Source organism: Alosa pseudoharengus, unplaced genomic scaffold (genome assembly GCF_046254945.1).
Source record: "Alosa pseudoharengus isolate Yale_2024_CS ecotype anadromous, Long Island Sound unplaced genomic scaffold, YU_APseudo_1.1 YU_APseudo_1.1_scf_23, whole genome shotgun sequence".
Classification (NCBI taxonomy): domain Eukaryota; kingdom Metazoa; phylum Chordata; class Actinopteri; order Clupeiformes; family Clupeidae; genus Alosa; species Alosa pseudoharengus.
Window position 1 is genome coordinate 20,732,689 of NW_027468685.1, and position 21,251 is coordinate 20,753,939.

The 21,251-nt window shown below is 50.2% G+C and overlaps 1 protein-coding gene across 2 annotated transcripts in view; it reads right to left on the reverse strand.

The window, feature by feature from the left end:
• Positions 1–21,251, reverse strand: part of pvrl2l (PVR cell adhesion molecule related 2 like) — a 100,941-nt gene that overhangs the window by 66,929 nt on the left and 12,761 nt on the right. The window lies entirely within an intron of this gene.

The following is a 21,251-nucleotide window of genomic DNA, read 5'->3' on the forward strand; positions in this document are numbered from 1 at the left end:
CAAGAAAGATCGGGATGGAGGATGTATAGTGTTGCGAGAGAGAGAGGGAGGGAGAGAGAGAGAGAGAGAGAGAGAGAGAGAGGGAGGAATGGAGAGAGTGAAAGAAGGGTTGGTGTGGGGGAAAGGGGGCAAGTGAGGGAAGAGAAGACGATGAGAAGAAAAGATCTGGCACTTCACTGCTGCCATGCTGACATGAGCCTTTCCACCCCACCGCACTCGGCCCAGCCACTGCCTTTAAACTCCTCCGCTGGCCTCCTCTCTCTCTCTCCCTCTCTAGACCCAGCCAGCCGAAACCAGGCAGTGATCAAACCCCCAGCTCTGTGGCTCCGGCGGACCCCCGCACGAGGCCTCTCGGCTGCCTTTCAGAGCGGCTCAACAGGCTGGAGCTCGCTGCCGTGCCCCCGCTAACTCCCACACTCCCCCCCCCCCCCCCCCCCCCCCATCTCACTACTGATCACAGAATTAACATTATTAGATGAGAGTGCACCAAACCCTCAAAGCACACAGGCCTCATATCTCCATTATGGTAATAAAGCACACACACACACACACACACAGTCTGCTTCTCTCTCCCTCACTCACACACACACACACTATACACACTCACACACTATACACACTCGCATACTTGGGCTGTGTACTTTCTGCTCCTTTGTTACTTAAGTGTTCTGTAGTGGCCTCATTTTCAGTCACTGTGGAGTCACTGTCATAAATTGTGTATGGCACCCTCATGTATTATGCAAAAGGTTGGTTATATGGAATGTCAGGAGCCAGACTGAGGAGCAATTACATGGGAATTCGAAGCAGCACAGGTCTCTGTTCCAGCCAGACATGTATGTCTCAAATCCTGATGAGCCTCAGCGTCTCCCTCGATCAAAAATGTAGAATTTGCTTGAATCCATAAGTTGGCAGCAAGAGCGTGCGAGCTGTAGCTACACATACCAATGACTTAACGCGCTCCTTGAAGATATAACTGTGGGGGGGGGGGGGCATTTTTCACGGACACGCTCTATTAAAGGCCCCTGTCACTCAAGTGACGACCTCAGGGGGGTTGGGTGGGGGGGCAGGGGTTGCTGCGTAGTGACCCTGGACAGTGATCCTCCTTGGGGCTAGCTCTGAAGGAGGGCTGGGGTCATGATGGTGATAAGCTACTCCGGGCGACAGAGGCACGGCCTTTCTGTCGTCAGGGTCACAACTTCAGTGGAGGTGAAGTATTTCTAGCCTCACTGGGGCAGCCCTCAGCCCGTTTGCAGCCTTTGTGTGAATGCCAGATCCACAGCCAAGCCAAGCATTCCACTGAGGCGGGAGGGAGCGAAAAATAATTAGCGCTGGCATTCTAATCAAGGGTGTCATCAACATGTGCTCCGAAAATATGTCACGCCGAAGGAGTTTTAAGCTGTTTTCTTTTTTTCTTTGCTACATTTCTCCTAGGTGATCCCTGCCTGTTCACCTCGTGCTTTCTTTTTGGATTCGTTCGGAGGATAAAGACAAGTCCTCGGGGCGACGTCCTTAGCACGGGTGAACAAAAGGAGGAGAGGGCTTTATGGTCCTGCTGGAATGTGGCTCCTATTAAAACGATGACAACGTACGCTTCTCAAAGTCAATTTAACGTTGGAGAACATCCAGCCTGCCACAGAGTAGCCTATAATCATCCAGCTCTTTTCAAGAGAAAAAAAGTGTGAAAATATAAAGCAACAAAAGAGGACAATTATCAAAGAGCCGAACATTGTTTGTAGGTCTATAGATACATAGGCGAGCGGGATAAAAATAGTGATGAAAACAAAGGGAGAATTATGCGGATATGTAAGACCCACATGCTTCGGAGCCGTACTTGACTGCTAACCCACTCATACGAAATTGTCGCTTTAACTTTCTGGCCTGTTTGCATGCCTCTTCATGAGGGGACGCACTCCAGGTAGGCAGTGTGTCTCACATACGTGCAAATATCACACACAGACAGGCTGAGAGTGTGACCTTAGGTGTTGGTGCAGAGATGATGGCCCTTTCATATTAAAGCAGACATTCAATTGGAGCAGGCCAATCAACTGCTCTTAATCACACCCTCACACACGCACACACTCACACACACACACGCGCGCACGCACACACAGACACACACATTCTCCTGATCCACCTCTCTGAATCCATTAGCTTTGCAGGTGCTCTGATCAGAGCCAAGCACAGGATTATTCCTGGCTGCCCAGGTCACCTCTCTCCTCTCTCTTTCATTTTCATCTCTCTATCTCTTTCATTCCTCTCCCTCTTCCTCTTTTTTCCCCTATGCCCAGCCCCCCCCCATACACACATACACACACACTCGGCCTCTTTCATTTCCGTCTACCCTCTATCTCCACATCTTCCTCATTTGTACTCTCACTCCGATTTGCCTGCACTGGTGCCCTCTCTCTCTCTCTCACACACACACACACACACACACACACTCTCTCAAAGGCATATAGTGCCATGCACATACACACAACCCAAACATACACACACATGTACCAGACACACCCGCCATCAGACACAAAGCAGATGCCAGACAATGGCATGAGCAGACACCACACACAACACACACACACACACACACACACACACACACACACCAGTTGTTACCTCCCCATCTCTCTCTCCTCTGTCAGACAGACAGTCAACAGACTCTCTCTTTATACCATGTTCTTTTTTCTCTCTCTCTCTCTCTGTCTCTCTCTTTCTTTTTACCACGCACACTTCTCTTTCACTCCCTCCCTCCCTCCACTCTCTCTTCAAGGTCAAAGTGCCCCTCTCATCTCTCCGTCACTGCTTTCCTCTCCCGCTTTCATCTCTATCCCTCCCGTGAATGACTACGTCTCCCTCCATTTTTCAACACTCCACTTTTCTCCTTCTTTAATCTGCTGTGCTCTCCGGCCAGACTCTTTTTCATCCTTTTTGTCCTTTATCTTGTCGTTTGTTTATTCCCGGGTTGAGGCTGCGGTGCGCATCCCACTCCCATTGTCATCTTCCCTTCCTTCTTCTCTTTTTTCCTTTCTCACGCTCTCTCTCTTTTCCTGACCATCCCCTTTGTAATCTCTGGCTTGTGAAGAATGTGTGTGTGTGTGTGTGTGTGTGTCTGTGTGTGCGCGTGCGTGCGTCCTTGCGTGCGCACGTCTCAATTTTGGTCCATTTAAGAGAGAGAGACATACATGAGAACTCCATGAGAAAGGATGGAAGGAAAAGAAAATGGAAGACAGGTGTTGTGTGGGGAGGGGCAGCTGGGTTATTGGAGGGTGGTGTGTTATTGCGTGTGTGTGTGTGTGTGTGTGTGTGTGTGTCTGCAAGAGAGTATTGGCATGAGAGAAATGTGAAGTGAATTCTAATTTCATCCGGAGCCTCCTCACTGGCCACATGGCCGTGGGTGGGGGTGACGCTTTGTGTCCTCTGATCATCTGTGCATGTGCATGTTTTCCCATATGAGCTGTGGATGCTCTGTATATTATTCACGTTTGCGTGTCTATATGTATATGTATGTTATGTATGTAATGTATATATATATATATATATATATATATATATATGTGTGTGTACCAATGAGATTCAAGTGTTTGTGTACTGTGGACATCTGTATGCATACGTTGCACCCCATATGTGTTGAATGTATATGTATTTCAGTTAGGGGTGTAAATCGGAGTCTTCATGACGATTCGATACAATATCGATTTCTTAAGCCAATGATTCGATTATTTTCGATACTTCAGAATTCCCCACAATACGATTCGATACGATTCAATACTCAATATTTTTACATGATATCTATGAAGTTTCAAATAAATCAACAAAAGTTCGGAATGTAGGAGCAGGTATCTAAAACCTTCGTTATACAGCCTCATGTCTTTGCATATAAAAAAAAAAAAACCCACCCGCAGTTTAGGAGTAGGTAGTGCGCTTACATCGGAGCCATAGACAGAAAAAGAAAGGTCGGAGCTGATGCTGAAAATAGATAGGCAAACAAACAGGCGGCAAAATAAACACATTAATCGATACTCTTGCGGACGAATCGATGCATTGAATCACCTGCTGCAGAATCGATGCATCGATACGAATCGATTAATATTTACACCCCTAATTTCAGTGTGTGATGGTTTTTAATGAGTGTGTATGTGTGTACTTGAGTGTGCTTGGCAGTAATCAGATGAGTAGGCTGTGTGTGTGTGTGTGTGTGTGTGTGTGTGTGTGTGTGTGTGGTGAAGTGTGAAGCAGGGTGCCGCAGCACTGAGCAGCGGTGCCCCAGGAGGCCTCAGCTTGGGTCCTGAGGAGGCTCAGTGAAACGGAGGCAATAGCCTGCCTGCCCCCGCCAGACCTGATGAATGCACACCCATTATATAGAGATAAATGTGCTCTCCAGACTCCTGCACCCACCCACCCACACACACACAGAAATGCTACACGCACACACACACACACAGAAAAATATACACAGCACACACACATTCAGAACACACTCATTTACAGAGGTAAGAGCTCATAAACTTTCACACACACCCCCACACACATTCAAATGTCTACTCTCAGAAAGGCAATAATCATCACTGGAGACACACCTACACACAAACCCAAGCATGTATGCATACGTACACACAAAAATTCATAGCTGCACCATAAGGTTTCACAAACACAGACACACACACACACACACACACACGTTTCATATACACATGACTTATTATCCAGTCCTCTATGAAAAGTGCACATGCATGCCTTGGGCGCGTGTATTTATCTACATATTTATATATCCATTCATTTGATGGCTCTTCACACAAAAGGCCGTGTGCAGCCCCTAGGCTTACTCCACACCCAGCCGAGTGAATTATTCATGCCACCGCTGGGGAGTGTGTGTGTGTGTGTGTGTGTGTGTGTGTGTGTGTGTGTGCGCGCGTGTGTGCGCGTGTGTGTGCGCGTGTGTGTGCGCATGTGTGGTGTGTGTGTGTGTGTGTGTGGTGTGTGTGTGTGTGTGTGTGTGGGGGGGGGGACTCTCCTTATTAAATTATTGACAGGCAACTTCTACATGGCACCTGACCGAGGGAATGTGGAGGAGGAAAGAAACAGTGAGAGCAGATAAGATGGCAGACGGAGAGAAGGAGCGAGAGAACGAGGGATGGATGGGAAAAGAGAGGGCAAGAGCAAGGTAAACAGAGAAGAAAGGGTGTGTGGGGTAGGTGGGGGTGTGGAAAATAGGTATTCTGGAGAGGCAGTTTGAGAGAAGAATGACTTGGAATGACAGCAGAACAAACACACTGAAGTGACAGAGAGGGAACGAGGGAGAGCAGCCAGACAGAAAACAGAGGGGAAGAGAAACAGAGGAGAAAGCAAAAGGCAGAGAGAGATAAGAGTCTGGGCTGAGGATGGAAAGGGTTTAGAGAGAGAGAGAGAGAGAGAAAGAAAGAATGGACACAGAGAGAGGGTGATGGAGGGGAAGAAAAAAACAGAGGGGAGGGGAGAAGGCAGAAAATCAGTTGAGAGATAGATAAAGAAAAGAGAGAGAAGGAGGGAGGGAGGGAGAAACAGTATCTCGCCCATCCATGCCTCTGCCAGCATCAGTACGGCTGTCCTGTTGCCATGGTGGTCAGGGCAGAACAGCACAGGAACCGCAACGCCACTCTCATCTAATCTAAGGACCACTGGGGGAAGGGGGAGTGTGTGGGTGGGTGGGGGGGGGGGGGATGGTGAGACAGATTGTTAGGGGGGGGGAGAAAGATAGGGAGTGGAGGGGGGGTGGGGGGGGGGGGTGTTAGGACGTGGAGGCCGAGGGGAGCAGAGAGCACTAACAACCCAGGCAGGAGCACTGGGAGTCAGCCGGCCTCCGCCTACTGTCCCCCCTCCCTCCTCCCTCACCTCCTTGTTAGAGCTCCACAAACCGTGATTACGGCATTACCATCGATTTCATGTGGGTGCCATCATGAGGGGGAGAGAGAGAGAGAGAGAGAGAGAGAGAGAAAGAGAGAGAGAGAGAGAGAGAGAGAGGGAGGGAAAGAGAGAGAGAGAAAGAGCAAATAGGAAGAGAGAGAGAAAGAAGGAGTGAGAGATTGCATGGGGAAGAGAGAAGAGACAAGAAAGCAGTAAGAAAGGGAGAAAAATCAAGAAAGAAAAGAGGGAAGGAAAGCGAGAGACAGACAGAGAGAGAAAGAGATGAGGGAGCACTTTACTGCCTCCTTTAATGAGCACTAAAACAAACCCAAACACAAAACCAATGAAAACACAGCAGGCTCCCCATGCTCTCCCCTTTCCCTCTATCTTTACGCTCACACACACTCACACACACACACACACACACACTCTCTCATGGTTGTCTCTCTTGGCATGGCACACACATCACTTACTAGACACAGTGGGACTGAAACTCAGAAACCCCCCTCCTATTATCACGCGTCACACACACACACAGCGGGAGAGCTGCCTGCCTCACACATCGACACCAACACACACACACTCATGCACAGCCTTCCTATGCCCACACACACGTCCACCAAAGCCAATGCGCTCACACACGTCCACTAAAGTCAGCACACACACACACACACACACACACACACACACACACACACACACACACACACACACACACACACACACACACACACACACACACACACACACACACACACACACACACACACACACACACACACACACACACACACACACACACACACACACACACACACACACACACACACACACACACACACACACACACACACACACACACACACACACACACACACACACACACACACACACACACACACACACGTCCACCAAAGCCAATGCAATTCTGTTTAAATCACCAGGATGGGGAAAAAACTAGCCAGACATCCACGGGCAATGCTTTTCATTCAGTGACTTTGCATCCCCCTTGGCCTGCCTAAGAACCAAGCACAGTCATGTGCTGCAGGGGATGGAGATGGAGGGAGGAAGAGAGAGCGGGAGAGGGAGAGAGAGAGAGAAATAAGAGAAACAGATGATTGTGGACACAGACACACAGAGAGAGAGCATGGATGGAGAGAACAGCAAGGCACAGAAGAGTTGGGTAGAGAGAGAGACAGAGTGAGAGTGACAGAGTGAGAGTAAGTAGGAAACAATGGGATAGAGGGATAGAAAGGGACAGAAGAAGGGCCCTATGAGGAAGCGAGAGACTGACAGCACAAGCGAGACAGAGAGAGGGAGAGAGAGATAGAGAGAAGGAGAGAGAGACACAGAGAGAGGGAGAGAGAGACACAGAGAGAGGGAGAGAGAGACGTTTGTACATGTTTATATCATTTTGTATTTGTATTTTTTTAATTATTATTATTCCTGTGAACGCTTTGGCAATGCATCATATGGTTTGTCGTGCCAATAAAGCATATTTGAGAGAGAGAGAGAGAGAGACACAGAGAGAGGGAGAGAGAGACCAAGTGGATGGGGGACGGAGTGGGTGGTGGGAGACAGTGAGAGGAGACAGTGCCATCGAGGGAGAGCGACAAGAACAGAGAGAAAAAGTGCTTCGTGTTTTCATCTAGTCGGGCTCTGTTTAATCTGTCTTGCTTAGCAAAGCAAAAGCAGCGCTACCGCCACGCCAGAAAAGCTCCTCGTGCTGAATGGAACCGAATTGAATTGGAGCTGAAATGAAAGAGAGATGGAGAAGGACAAAGAGAGAAGGAGGGCAAGGGAGAGAAAGAGTGGAAAGGGAGGGAGAGAGAGAGAGAGAGAGAGACGCGTTTCATATGGTTAGGATTAGCAGCATGGTCTTAGGAGGTATTTTACTGAATCAGAGGTTAATCGTATTACGGCAAATGCGGTGAATAATAGAAAACCTCCATGACAAATACAGCGAAGGAGAAGGGTGGGTCACTGGCAGCATACTGGGTCTGGCTGGAGTAGTCCGTGTGTGTGTGTGTGTGTGTGTGTGTGTGTGTCTGTGTGTGTGTGTGTGTGTGTCTGTGTGTGTGTGTGTGAGGGGTGTGATGGAATTCAGTTTTTCAAAAGGGCATGTGCTTGTGGGGGCGTGTGTATTATATGTATGTTTGTGTGAGTGCGTTTGCCATAAGTGGGGACTTCTCACTGAAAGCCTTCTGGCATTAAAAGGTCATGGACATAACTTTCCACTTCTGCGTGGTGTGAGTGTGAATGTATAGCGTGTGAAGGCACAGGAGGTGCTGACTGACCAAATGGTCCGGCTTTCTCCAGCTCAAGCTCCACTTACTCACTGACGACCCCCACCCACGTACGTGCATCTCGTACATAAATAAACACTCACACACACACACACAAACACACACACACACACACACACACACCCACCCCTGGAGTGATAGCGCTCATGTTTAGCCTCATTCGTCACATTAGGCAAATGATCCAGCCGCGGAGCAGTCTGCCTAGCCCAGCGTAGCGTAGCGTTTCGGGGCAGGGGCGAACGCAGCGCAGCACATGGCGGTCATGGGCTTACACCCGGCTCATCTAGGAGTGGGAGCGCGTGGAAACACACCAGCCCCGGAGAAGAGAAGAGACCCACAGCGCCAGCAGATGTTCGCGCCCGCGTGGCCCTCTCCCGCCTTATCAGTAAACAGCAGAGGGGGCCCGCTGGTTTTTTTTTTTCTATTAAGGATTTCATTGCGCTTTTTTTTCCCCTTTCTTCCCCCCCCCCCTCGCCTCTCCCTTTGCTTTTCCTGAAAAGCAGGACGTTGTCGCTATAAAGGGGACATGTTTGTGTGTTTGTGTGTATGTGTGTGTTTGTTTGTGTGTTTAATGGGAACATCTGTGTGTGCAGCGTGTGAGAGCTTGTTTGTGTAAAGAGAGGATGTGTGGAGGGTGTTTGTGTGTGGTTGTTCTCAACCTTGCGTGTACACACTGGTAGGTATGTGTAATGTTTGTGCACATTAATAGTATACTTGTCTGATTTTTGCAGTGTTTGTCTATGGCCGAGTGTACATAACAGCTTATGTGATGGCTTGGTGAGGATGAATGTGTGTGTGTGCTAGATTGTGTGTGTGTGTGGGTGTGTGGGTGTGTGGGTGTGTGGGTGTGTTTGTGTCGATGTGCATGGTGTGCAGATGCCAATTCAAATGCCAGGTGATGGGCTGCAGGTGCCTGGATATGAACCAGAGTGACACAAACAAACACACACATACACACACACACACACACACACACACAAAACCCGATCTCATTCGCTCTGGTGAGTGTGCACCTGTTTGGGCAGAGAGCATGCTACACTGCACATCACCAGTTTAGATGAAAGCCTTACACTCAGGCGACATGATACTTGGATGCTATTGTCCAATACACACGTGAGCGTGTGTGGGCATGTGGGTTGGGGGAAACACTGTGTGTGTGTGTGTTTATGTGGGCGTGCATGTGTGTGTTTGTGTGGGTGGGTGTGTGCGGGTGGGTGCATGCCTGTGTGTCTGTGTGTGTGTGTGTGTGTGCTCTGATCTGTTTTTGACAGAATCGTAGGCTACTGTTTCAAAACCACTACAATACCAGCGTGTGATTACTGCCATTAAGAAGTTGAGGAAGCAGAAGTCAGCTGATTGTCCTAGTTTGGGCGGCTCAGGTCATATGCACAAGCTGACTGTGGGTGCACTGTATTGGGGGCTACATACAACTAGTACTGCTCTATATCAGCAATTACAGTGGGCTATGTTTATTTGAAAACAAAAACAATGCTTCCTTTACATTTGAACTCGATCATCCGGAAGGTAATGTTGCACTGCTCAGCCTCAAAAGTGTTGCACTATTCAGGCAATTTGATTCCTGATGAGACATGGGGATTGGGAGTCAAACAGCGTAGCTGTGTGGGTGTGCAGCATACCAAAAGGGTATAAACCTTCCATTGTGTATACTGCCTCTCTCTTCCTCTTGTTTGAATATATGTGTGTGTGTGTGTGTGTGTGTGTGTGTGTGTGTGACGGTGTGGCCAAATGCATATATCTGTGAGAGAATAAGCTCGGAACAGACTCGGTTTGCCCGGGGTAGCAGCCCGCCATCATCCCCCATAAGGTCACCTTTTCTCCAGCTGCCGGTGCGAACACATCTAGTTCCTGCTTTAGTATATTCAGGCATTACCGGGTCTTTATCCTCACAGCGATCACATTATTTGGTAGCACTGACACGGGCCCTGATCGGGGAGGTGGCATCAATGCCAAGCCGACGCACATTTATCTGGGCCGTGTGTCAGGAATCCTCACTCTAGAGTTATTACACACACACACACACACACACTATACAAATACACACACACACATCCATAATACAAATACACAAATACACATCCACACAAATATTCATATAAATGTGAACATTGTGAACCCACTCACAAGGACACACACAAGAAGACACAGATACACACATATACACTGAGATACACACACACACACAGATGAGTGGCTTTAGGGCATAAGCTTCAGAAATTAGGTGGCTTGTCGCCTGTCTGCGCTGATTAAAGGACCCAAATCTGCCCTGGCTGGCATGAGCACTGTGGGGCGGGCGCCCCTGGGACACGCTCTCCTGTTGATTACATACACACACACACACACACACACACACACACACACACACACACACACAGACACACACACACACACACACACGCACACTCCCCTCACCGTGATCCAGTCCATTTCCTGGATTCACTGCACAATCTGTCACAGAGCAGAGGGATAGACACACACACACTCAGACAGACAACAAGCACTGGGAGAAAACTAATTATGGAGCATCGGAGTCAGCGGTGACGAGATGCTCGTCACGTACGGATTGTGAGCGGTGGAGGAAAATCAGCAGTGGAACATTCTCCTCCTCCTCCTCCTCATCGCCTCAATCTCTCTCTTTCCTTCTCTCACTCTCTCACACACACACACACTGCTGAAGGTCACCCACAGCAAGCAGAGCAGGCTGCCGGACCGAGGAGTTTTGATCAAAGGGGCTGCCTGTTCCGTGCCGCGCCAGGCCTCCTCAGATCACTGCGCCCACAACTTACCCCCAAGTCTCCCTCCTCATCACAGCCCCCCCTCCTCCTCCTCATCACACACACACACACACACACAAAAAGCTCACCAAGTTCTTAATGAATTAAAATCTCATTGGCTCGTCTGGCTCGTACCAGACCCCATCTGGATGGATCAAAGCGCCATTTGATTGGCCCATGCAGCCAAGCCCTCCACATCACCCCTATGTCCATCCCCACCCTCCGGGAGGGGGTCGGAGGCCAGCTGGTTCTGCCTGACTGGAGGTCCAGCCTCTGGGTGATGAAAGGGACATTCAGGGGTCAGCTGAGACATCAGCGCCCGAGCTGGCCTTTTGTCATTATGTGTGAGTGTGTGTCTACATATATATGTGTGTGTGTGTGTGTGTGTGTGAGCGTGTGTGTGTGTGTTTGAGTGAGTGTCATGCCTCTTCAAGCAACGGCGAGCCTAAGCCCCTTAATCCCCCAATTCACACCTCCTCAGTGCGTTAGAGAGAGAGAGTGACGTGCTCCGCCCTTCACTCCGACCCCATCAAGCGCCCGTCCTTGTTGTCGTGGAGATTAGGACTGTGCGTGTCCCATCTCCCATCACCACGCACACGTGAGGCCATATTACCCGCTTTTCCCCTAGTTTTCCACCCTTTTATGAAGCTTGTGCGTGTTGTTTTTTAATAACCGCGTTTAGATATGCATGGTGTGCCAGGGACTTTTTATCATCACCACCACCACCCCCAGCCCCTCTACACACACACACACACACACACACACACACACACACACACACACACTCATACACTAACAAGTAGGCCAACATATGCATCACATGCACATACAGTATATCTATGTGCACATGCACACATACATACACACACACACACACACACACATATTTGTCAGGACTTCCAGGAACATGTGTTGTTGTTAAGGGAGTTATGAGTGTGTAAGAAGGGGGGTGGTTATCATTTGGAAGGACTGGGGGAGTATGAGGGCTTTGCCTAGGAAATACATCAGAGGGAGTCAGACTAGGGATAGGGCATGTGTGTGAGCAAATGTGTGTGTCAGTGTGTGTGTGGGGGGGGGGGGGGGGGGGGGGGGGGTGGTATGTCGGGGGGGGGGGGGTGAACTGAAGCAGCTGGGAGGCTGAGCAACAGCTGCTCGCTCTCCGTCACATCTGCTTACACGGAGCACATCAGAGTGTCGACGCAGCGCACTGCCAGGAGGGAGGAAGCCAGAGCGAGGGATGTGGAGAGATGGAACAGCAAAGAGGATAGAGAGAGAGAGAGAGGATAAAGAGAGAGAGAGAGAGAGAGAGAGAGAGAGAGAGAGAGAGAGAGAGGATAAAGAGAGAGAGAGAGAGAGAGAGAGAGAGGGGGGGGGGGGGGAACTGGGTGAAGAGAAAGGGTGTGACGGGTAGAAAGAGATGAGACGGGAGACACTATAGGGAGTTCGACTCTGTACATTGGTTGGTGGAGGGGTGCAGACTGTACTGAACTTTTGGGCAGCGTCTGGCATCAAAGCTACACTTGTCTTCACAACAGCCTTACCACAGCCTCTCTCTACTCCCTCTCTCTCTCTCCTTTCCTCTCTCTCTCTTCCTCTCTCCTCCCTCCCTCTCTCTCTCTCTCTCCTCCCTCTCCTGTCTCCATCTGTCTGGCTCCTTCTGTTTCTTCTCCGCCTCACTCCTCTATCTATGAATCACACCATGGAGACAAACAAAACACAACCCTCTGCGCCTGAAGAGGGTCTCCAGCCTCTCTCCAACCACTTCAACACACGCACACACACAAATACAGATCACAAACACAGGAAACACACACATCCAAGACAGAGGTAGACTTAGCCTATACTATATGAATCCACACACACACACACACACACACACACACACACACACACACACACACACACACACACACACACACACACACACACACACACACACACACACACACACACACACACACACACACACACACACACACACACACACACACACACACACACACACACACACACACACACTCTTAAATTGAAGGCTGTTGATAAGAAGAAAGACTCCTGGGCTACAGATTTGAGTCCCATTGGCTCCTTACAGAGGGGTTGGGCAGCAGCTGACCCTGACTCAGCAGTTACTCAGCCTCCCCTGGAGCTCCCCGCGTCCTCTTACGGGAAGAGCAGGCCACGATCTGTTCTTATGAATCCACTTGTCAGAATCAGAGTGTGTGAGTGAGTGAGTGTGTGCACGTCCACTCACTAATACACACAAACAAACGCACAGGAAGCCAGTCACTGACATCCAAAGCTCTTTGGTTTTTCCAAAACCTTTACACACACACACACACACACACACACACACACAAAGTACCGTCAGTGCAGCCAAGCCTGACGGTGTAATCAGTCTATACTCCCATTTCACTGAGTCAATTATCTGGGTCATCATTACACATCCCTGGAATCTTCTAGAAGAGTCATATTACAGCACACCATTCTCATTACTTCATTGTGTGAGTGTACAAAGCAGAACACCAGGTGTCAATCCCAATGTGTCAATCCCCAACAGAGGCACCACATGGTAATCTGAGTCATCATTCCACTCCTGGAACCTTCTGGAATGGGGCTATGAAGGGTCATGCAATTCTCATTATTTCATCATGCTGGTCTGTAAGGCAGAACACCAGGTGTCAATCCCAAGTGTCAATCCCAAACACAGGCACCGTATGGTAATCTAGCCATGGCGACCTCCAGCTGGGCAGGGCTGCTTTAATCCTTAAAGTGTCCAGCCTGCTCTACGTCAGGAATCTGAGGCATTCAATCTATTTTCCAACGGTAGCTCTAGGTCAAACATCCAGATAGATTTGACCCCAATGTAACCCGCACTTGCATTCCAGGAAGTTCTGTGCTTATGAATATCAGAGGAGCGGCGGGCGAGAGGGAGCGGAGAGAGAGCCCACAGCAGGGGAGACGTGCTAAAACATTAACTCCTCAGTCTGGCCTCCACTCTGCCCCCGCACACAGGGACCAGGGGCAGGTTAGCATGCAACAGTGCACTCCAGCGCCACGCAGTGCACTTTAGTCAGTCGCCCCGCTACACACACACACACACACACACACACACACACACACACACACACACACACACACACACACACACACACACACACACACACACACACACACACACACACACACACACACACACACACACACACACACACACACACACACACACACACACACGTATGTACACACAGACACACGCACACATACACGCACACACACACGCACACGTGCGTACACACACACACACACACACTTGCACGCGCACACACACACACACTTGCACATCCTCTGTCTTCACCTTCTTATGCACCTCTCTGAAGGGGGGGGGGGGGGGTTATCTTTCCTGTCCTTTTCCATGTGCTCGTTTTGCCTTTCCTGTTCCTCCCCCTCCCCCCCTCTATCCCCAACCGCCGACCTCAATGCCAGAGTGCTCAGAGAGAGTATCGCTTTACTGTGAAAACAGCGTCCACTTCTATCCACGTCCACTTCACATCACTTGTGCCGTAGGGAGTAAATCAAGCCGGACCGCACCACACCAACACCAATCCCCTCACCCCACACACACACAGCTTGCGGCTAAACAAAGGCAAACCCATGAAAAAAAAAAGAAAAAAGCAGAACCGAAAATATTAAAACTAACTGGGCCAGGGAAGCCAGGCCTATTTGGCTGGGCTAGGGGTGTGCAGTTGGTCGTTTCAGTCTGGCAGCATGAGGATGGTGAGTGGTGAGTTTGGGGGGACTGCGGAGGCCTTAGGGGATGAGAATGGGGGGCATGGGGGTGGTGAACAAATGAGGCTCGGCGGTGCATGCGTGCGTGTGGTCCGGGAGGCTCGGGCTGACCGCGGGAGAGGAAGAGGAAGCAGGCCCCGGAGGCCAGGGGGGGAGGGGAAGGGTAATGCCAGCTCCGGTCACACTCTCTGATCTTATCTGGTGAACTGGACGTCGCAAACCACTTCCCTCTGGCCCCCGAGCTCAACAATCGCCCTATCCATCCAACCCACTCAGATATAGCCAGAGAGAGAGAGAAAGAGATAGAGAGAGGGAAAGAGAGAGAGAAAGAAAGAAAGAAAGAAAGAAAGAAAGAAAGAAAGAAAGAAAGAAAGAAAGAAAGAAAGAAAGAAAGAAAGAAAGAAAGAAAGAAAGAAAGAAAGAAAGAAAGAGAGAGAGAGAGAGACAAAGAAAGAGAGAAACAGAGAGACAGAGGTAGACAGACGGTGGCCCTGCATTATTACCCATTGTCCTTTGAGGACTCACATGCTCTGGAAGAATAGCTAAATTATGGCCTACTTTCTTCACCTTAAGAGACCTGCAAGATTACAGATAAGAGCTGTCACCGAACAAACCCCCCAAAAAAAAAGAAGAAGGAAAAAAAAAACTAAATAACACCCTACGCTCCAGAGAGACGAGAGAGCCAGCCAAGCCTCTGCCAGTGCCATCACAAACGCTCTAATGGGGCCTGCAAGGAAAGGATTAGAAGACTGGAAATCAATGGAGATTCTCATATGCAGCTCTGCACGATGAAGACAAAAAGGGTTCTGGCTGCTGTATCAAGAACAAACCATTCCCTTATTGCAGTCATTATGAGCGGGTCCAAAGAAAGACTTAGATACGCTTTAGAACAGACCAAAGAAATAAGACTGAGTAAGTGAGAGAGCGAGAGAGCGAGAGAGAGAGAGAGAGAGAGAGAGAGAGAGAGAGAGAGAGAGAGAGAGAGAGAGAGAGAGAGAGAGAGAGAGAGGCCCTCATTTTCAAGTAAGCCTGGAGAGAAGAAGAAATGAGGGCTGATTGGCTCTTTCCAGATCTTTCCACTCCAGCTCAAGGCCTGACTGGGTGAGAGAGAGCAGAGGATTCGACACGCAGGTGAGAGACCTGGACAGGAGACTCACGTGGAGCGGAGTGAGCTCCACCACACTCTCTCACACACACACACACACCCGCCCACACACACGCACAGGCACATGCACACACTCCCCCACCCATCGCTCCCTCCGATGGGGAATCACCGCTTCATTATCGCCTCCCTGTCTTCTCTCTCACTCTCTGATCTTTCGCTTAGATGCGAAATACACGCACACACTCACACAAACACACACACACACGCACACACAGTTGCATAAATATACACTTATTAGCACAAAGGCAGATTTAGGCACACACACACATTATGCATACACACCTTCATCAATCGAGCTCATTAATGAGAACTGGAGACACTCTCACTGTCATGTTCACACTCCCTCCTTCCTGTTTCTTGATTTATAATAAGGCAACCCACCCCCCTCCATCCTCTCTACCTCACTTTCTTTTCTTTCACACTCTCTCAGTCTCTCGCCCATTCACTTCCTCTCACTCTCTCCCAACTTTCCCTCGCTCTCGGCCTTCTCTCAGTATCTTCCATGTCCCTGTCAGCAATCGTCCTCCATCACTGCACAGATCCTATCCAGATTTTATCTTCACCTTCCCTTCCACCATCACTTTCTGTATCTCCATCATTCGTTTTTTCCTCTCTCAGGCTTTTCTAGTCCTCCATCTGCCCTCTTTTTAACGGCCCTCTTTTTTTAATTATTATCAAGGTGCCAACCGACTTGCCTGTTTATTTCCTCCTCTTTTCTCCTGATTCCGGGTCTGCATTTCTGTTTCTATCCCCCCAATCAGTACCCAGTGTTTCCCTTTCTGCGGCTCTTTTCCTGAGTCATTCTCTCCTCATCTCCCTCTCTCTCTCTCTCTCTCTCTCTCTATCTATCTATCTATTCCTCATTCTTAATGTCTGTGGTTTATTCAGCTTCAGCTCGTGTTTTTTTGGCTCTCTTGGCGCGCCTCGTTCCTTCTCTCTTTCTGCCGTTCTTCGTTGCTGTCTGAGATTATGAAGCTCTTTCTCTTCTTCCGAGTCCTCCGCGCCTTTCCACTGCCTATTTCATTTTTGCATTATAGCTTTCTTCCTTTTTCTCCTTATTTCCTTTTACTTCACTCTTTCTTTAGTTCTTTTCTTTCCCTCTTTAGGGATTTTTCTCAGCTCTTTTCCTGGTTTCTTTTTTATTTCTTCCTCGCTCCTCCTCAGCATGGTCTTTTTCTCTGCCTCCCCAGCTCTTCACAAGCGCTCCTCATCCTCCCTCCCTCCCTCCTCCTCCTTTTTCCTCTCCTCTCTCAATCTGTCTTTCTTTCCCTCCTTTCATTGCCAGCACCTGTGTCTCATTAGCCCTGGTGAAAGGGCCCGTGCCGCTTGGTTTGACTCGTTTTCCGCTCCCGCCAGCAACTGATTCAGGGTCAGTCGACAACCCACCCACGCCGCCGCGCGAAGTCGTCCCACACTGATCACCCATCAGCTATTTACAAGCCATTCTTTACCACCATTTTTTCCCCCTTTTCTTTCGCTTTTCCCGAATTCCTGCTGTTGTTGTTGTTATTGCTGTTGCTGTTGTTGTTACCCTCCCCTCCCCTCGTCTCTCTCCCTCTCTCCTACGGCAGTAACAATACTGGCTGCTCCGGCACCCGGCGAGCTAATTAATTAGGAACTCGTCACTGGCTGCCTGTCCTCCTCGGCAGTCTGGTTGGGTTTTTCACTCGCCCAGTTCCCATGGCATGTGTGCCTGTGTGTGTGTGTGTGTGTGTGTGTGTGTGTGTGTGTGTGTGTGTGTGTGTGTGTGTGCCTGTATGTGCGTGTGCGTAGGGGGGGTCTGCTGCCTAATGAAGTCCTGTAGCCGTGGAGGCTAATGGAGCCATCAAAGCGCTTTACTCCTGCGGCGCGAGGGCCTGGACGTGCTCCAGGAGGCTCTACAGCGGCCCACTCGCACAAGCCACACCAGGCGCAGTGTGTGGGGCCTCCGCAAGCTCTGGGGGCTGGCTAGCCTGACATGCGGCGGCTGGGGCCAGCAGCATGGGGGAGTGGGTAAAGTGTGTATGTGTGTGTGTGTGTGTGTGTGTGAGAGAGAGAAAGTGACAGGGGAATATTTGTGTCTGTTTTGTGTGTGTTTATGCTGTGATAAGCCTGTGTGTGAGTGTATGATGTGATTGTTTGTGTGTGTGTGTTTATGTTAGTGTTTCAGTGTCCATGTGGCGGCAGTGCGCATGTAGCTTGTGTGTGTGTGTGTGTGTGTGTGTGTGTGTGTGTGTGTGTGTGTGTGTGCGGGCATTTGGGTGAGGGTCAACCGCGTCAGTAACAATCAGGTATCACGGAACGTCCTATTAAGCCTCATCAGATCTGTTGTCGTGGCGTAGTGTTGACGCTAATGCTGCGATAGCGGCCCGGGGGGGAAAACAATCTGACTGCTCAGCCATCCTCACTCCCCGTCCCCCCCACTAAGACGCCATTGCGTCTCGCTAGGCTTCTGTCAGGAGAGGAGAGGTGTGTGTGTGTGTGTGTGTGTGTGTGTGTGTGTGTGTGTGTGTGTGTGTGTGTGTGTGTGTGTGTGTGTGTGTTGTTGGGGCAGGGGCGGGGGGAGGGTCGATAGGAGAGGCTCTGGCTCAGACCCCAGGAGCTGCAGCTCAGCGCTGGGGAAACTTGAGGGAGGAGGAGGGGCTCCCGTGGGTTAGCGCCCGAGTGAGCGAGCGCTAGCGCTAGCTAATCTGCGACCATTTAACCCCTTTATCTGGGGGCAGGAGCACGTTAATGATGAGCGGGAATGTCAAAAATGCTCATCGCAAATGGGTCGATCAGAGGCAAGAGCCCTTCTCCTCTGATTTCTCCTCTCTCTCCCCCTTTCTCTCTCTCTTTCTATCTGTTTCTCTCTCTCTCTCTCTCTCTCTCTCTCTCTCTCTGTGCGTGTGAATAAATAAACAGCAGGAGAGAGAAAGTAGGGCATCTCCAACCTGGGACGCTGCGTCCTAACCAATACCTACTCAGATGGGATGAGGAGAGGGGCACTGAGTGAAAAGAGAGAGAGGCAAAAAACGAGAACACAAAGAGACAGAGAAATACAGTAAATGCCACAAAAAAAAACACAGAATTAATCTACATGGCAGGAAGATGGGAAGGGGGGGGGGGGAGAGAGAGAGAGAGAGAGAGAGAGGAGAGTGGAGAAAATGAAGTGCTTTTTGTGGGCATACTGTTATACTGTATAGGGGCCAACAGATGGATAAGCGCTGACACTGATGGAAAGTGCGGTGGGCCATAGATGTAGAAAGGCGGCCAGGGAGGGATGGAGGGAGGGAGAGATATAGATGGATGGAGTTGAGAGAAAAGGTATGTTCTAGTCATGGAGAGGAAGAGATGGACAGGGTGAACAGGGGGAACAGAGAGGGAAGCGAGGGAGGTACAGTAGGTTTAAAGGAGGGGGGGAGACACAGAGAGCGAGAGCGAGCAGCAGCACTAGAGTGAAAGAGAGAAGGGCGGATTGAAGACACCATGAGGGAGATGGAGGAGAGAGAGGGATAGAGAGAGAGAGATGGAGGGAGGGATAGAGAGAGAGATGGAGGGAGGGAGAGAGAGAAGGAGAGGAGGGGAGGGGATGAGATGGCGCTGTGAGCAGCGGCAGAAGGCCCCACGTTTCTACCCCAGGCATTAATAATCTATGCCAGTTTAAGTACCTCTTTGGAGAATGAGGCAAAGCAACGTGAAGGCAATGAAAGCCTCTCTCTTTCTTTCTTTCTCTCTCTCTCTCTCTCTCTCTCTCTCTCTCTCTCTCTCTCGGTTTTTCTTTCTCTCTCTTCCGTTTCTCTCTCTCTCTCCGTCTCTCACTCTGTCTCTATCTTCCCTCACGCCTCCCCTATTCCCAAGGCAGCGTCTATTTAAATGTGTGTTTAATCAGGGAGTGTCATAGCTCTAATCACGCTTGGCGTCACAGCCTTCCCTTTGCATTGGTTTTTACCCCATCACTTGCTCACTCCTTTACTCCCTCCCTCCCCTCTCTCTCTCTCGCTCTCTCTCTCTCTCTCTCTCGCTCGCTCTCTCTTTCTTTCTCTCTCACTTCTCTCCCTCCTCTGTTCACTGCCTGCAGCCATTTCCCCTCTGCCTCAAAGAGGAGAAGAGAGACAGAGGGAGGGAAGGAGAGAGCAAGAGGGAGAAAAAGGGGAACGGGGGAAGTGAGGGAGGGGGGAACACAGGAGAGGAAAAGAAAAAAAAAACACAGCAATCCCTCGGTGGCCCCCAAGCTCAGAGCAGCGATGGTGATGATGATGACGAATTAATGAATCGCTGACAAACTCTACGCGCAATGGGGATGCCAGGGAGAGTTTGTGTGTGGGTAAGGGGTGAGAGAGAGAGAGAGTGTGGAAACAAAGAATGTGTGTATGTGTGTGTGTGTGTGTGTGTGTGTGTGTGTGCCTGAAACTGAGATTGAGTGAGAGACATAGAGAGAAACTGAAAGAGAGAAAGCGAGAGAGAGAGAGGAGACTGGCAATCAAAAGTCTTTTCTCTCCAGCTCAAAAAGTCTGGCTAAAGTCGCTGTTGCCGCAGGAGGGGTGAGCGGCAGGGAGGGAAAGGGGAGGGGTGGTCCAGGGGGAAAGGCTTGATTCGCAACGTCTGTGATTGTGTGTGTCTGTGTGTGTGTGTGGACGCACGCCCAGATAGCCCCCCTCCTCTCCTCTCCTCTCCTCTCCGCTCCACTCCACTCCTCTCCTCTCCGCTCCACTCTCCTCTCCTCTTCGCTTCCTCTCTCACTCCGAGTTCCCCCACTGAAAACGGAGCTGGCACGCGCATCGCCCACGCGCAGAGCAGCGGTGGAACACAGCAGCACTGCAGGAGCGGTGGTGGAGTGAAGGGAGAGGGAGGGGGGTGGGGAGGTGGGGGGGGGTGAGGGGCCTGAGTGCGGGGGCCCTGAAACACCACAAGAACCCACTGGGGAGACGAGGGGAGAGCACAGAGGTTGCATCATGTGCGAGTCTGTCTGCACACGTACATATGTTTTGGAGTGTGTGTGCGTGTGTGCGTGTGCGTGTGTGTGTGTGTGTTAGCTGGGCAGGAGAGATGAGGGGAGTTTTTTTTCTCGCAGCAGGAACAGAAATCCCAAACCTCCCGTTGCACAACGCAGCAGTACGTGCGCGTTCAGCTGGACCGAACACAGCACAGGCACAGCAGGCTATGTGTTCCACCGTCTGTGGCGTTAAAACATCTCTCTGTGCCTCCACTGTCATCTACGGTCTCTCTCTCCTTGTCTCTCTGTCTGTCCCTCTCTCTTTCCCTCCTTCTTTCTCTGTCTGTCCCTCTCTCTATCCCTTTCTGTCTCTCCGTTTGTCTTTGGTCAACCACTGGCATCATCTCTTGGCACTCTAAGGCCATTCTCTA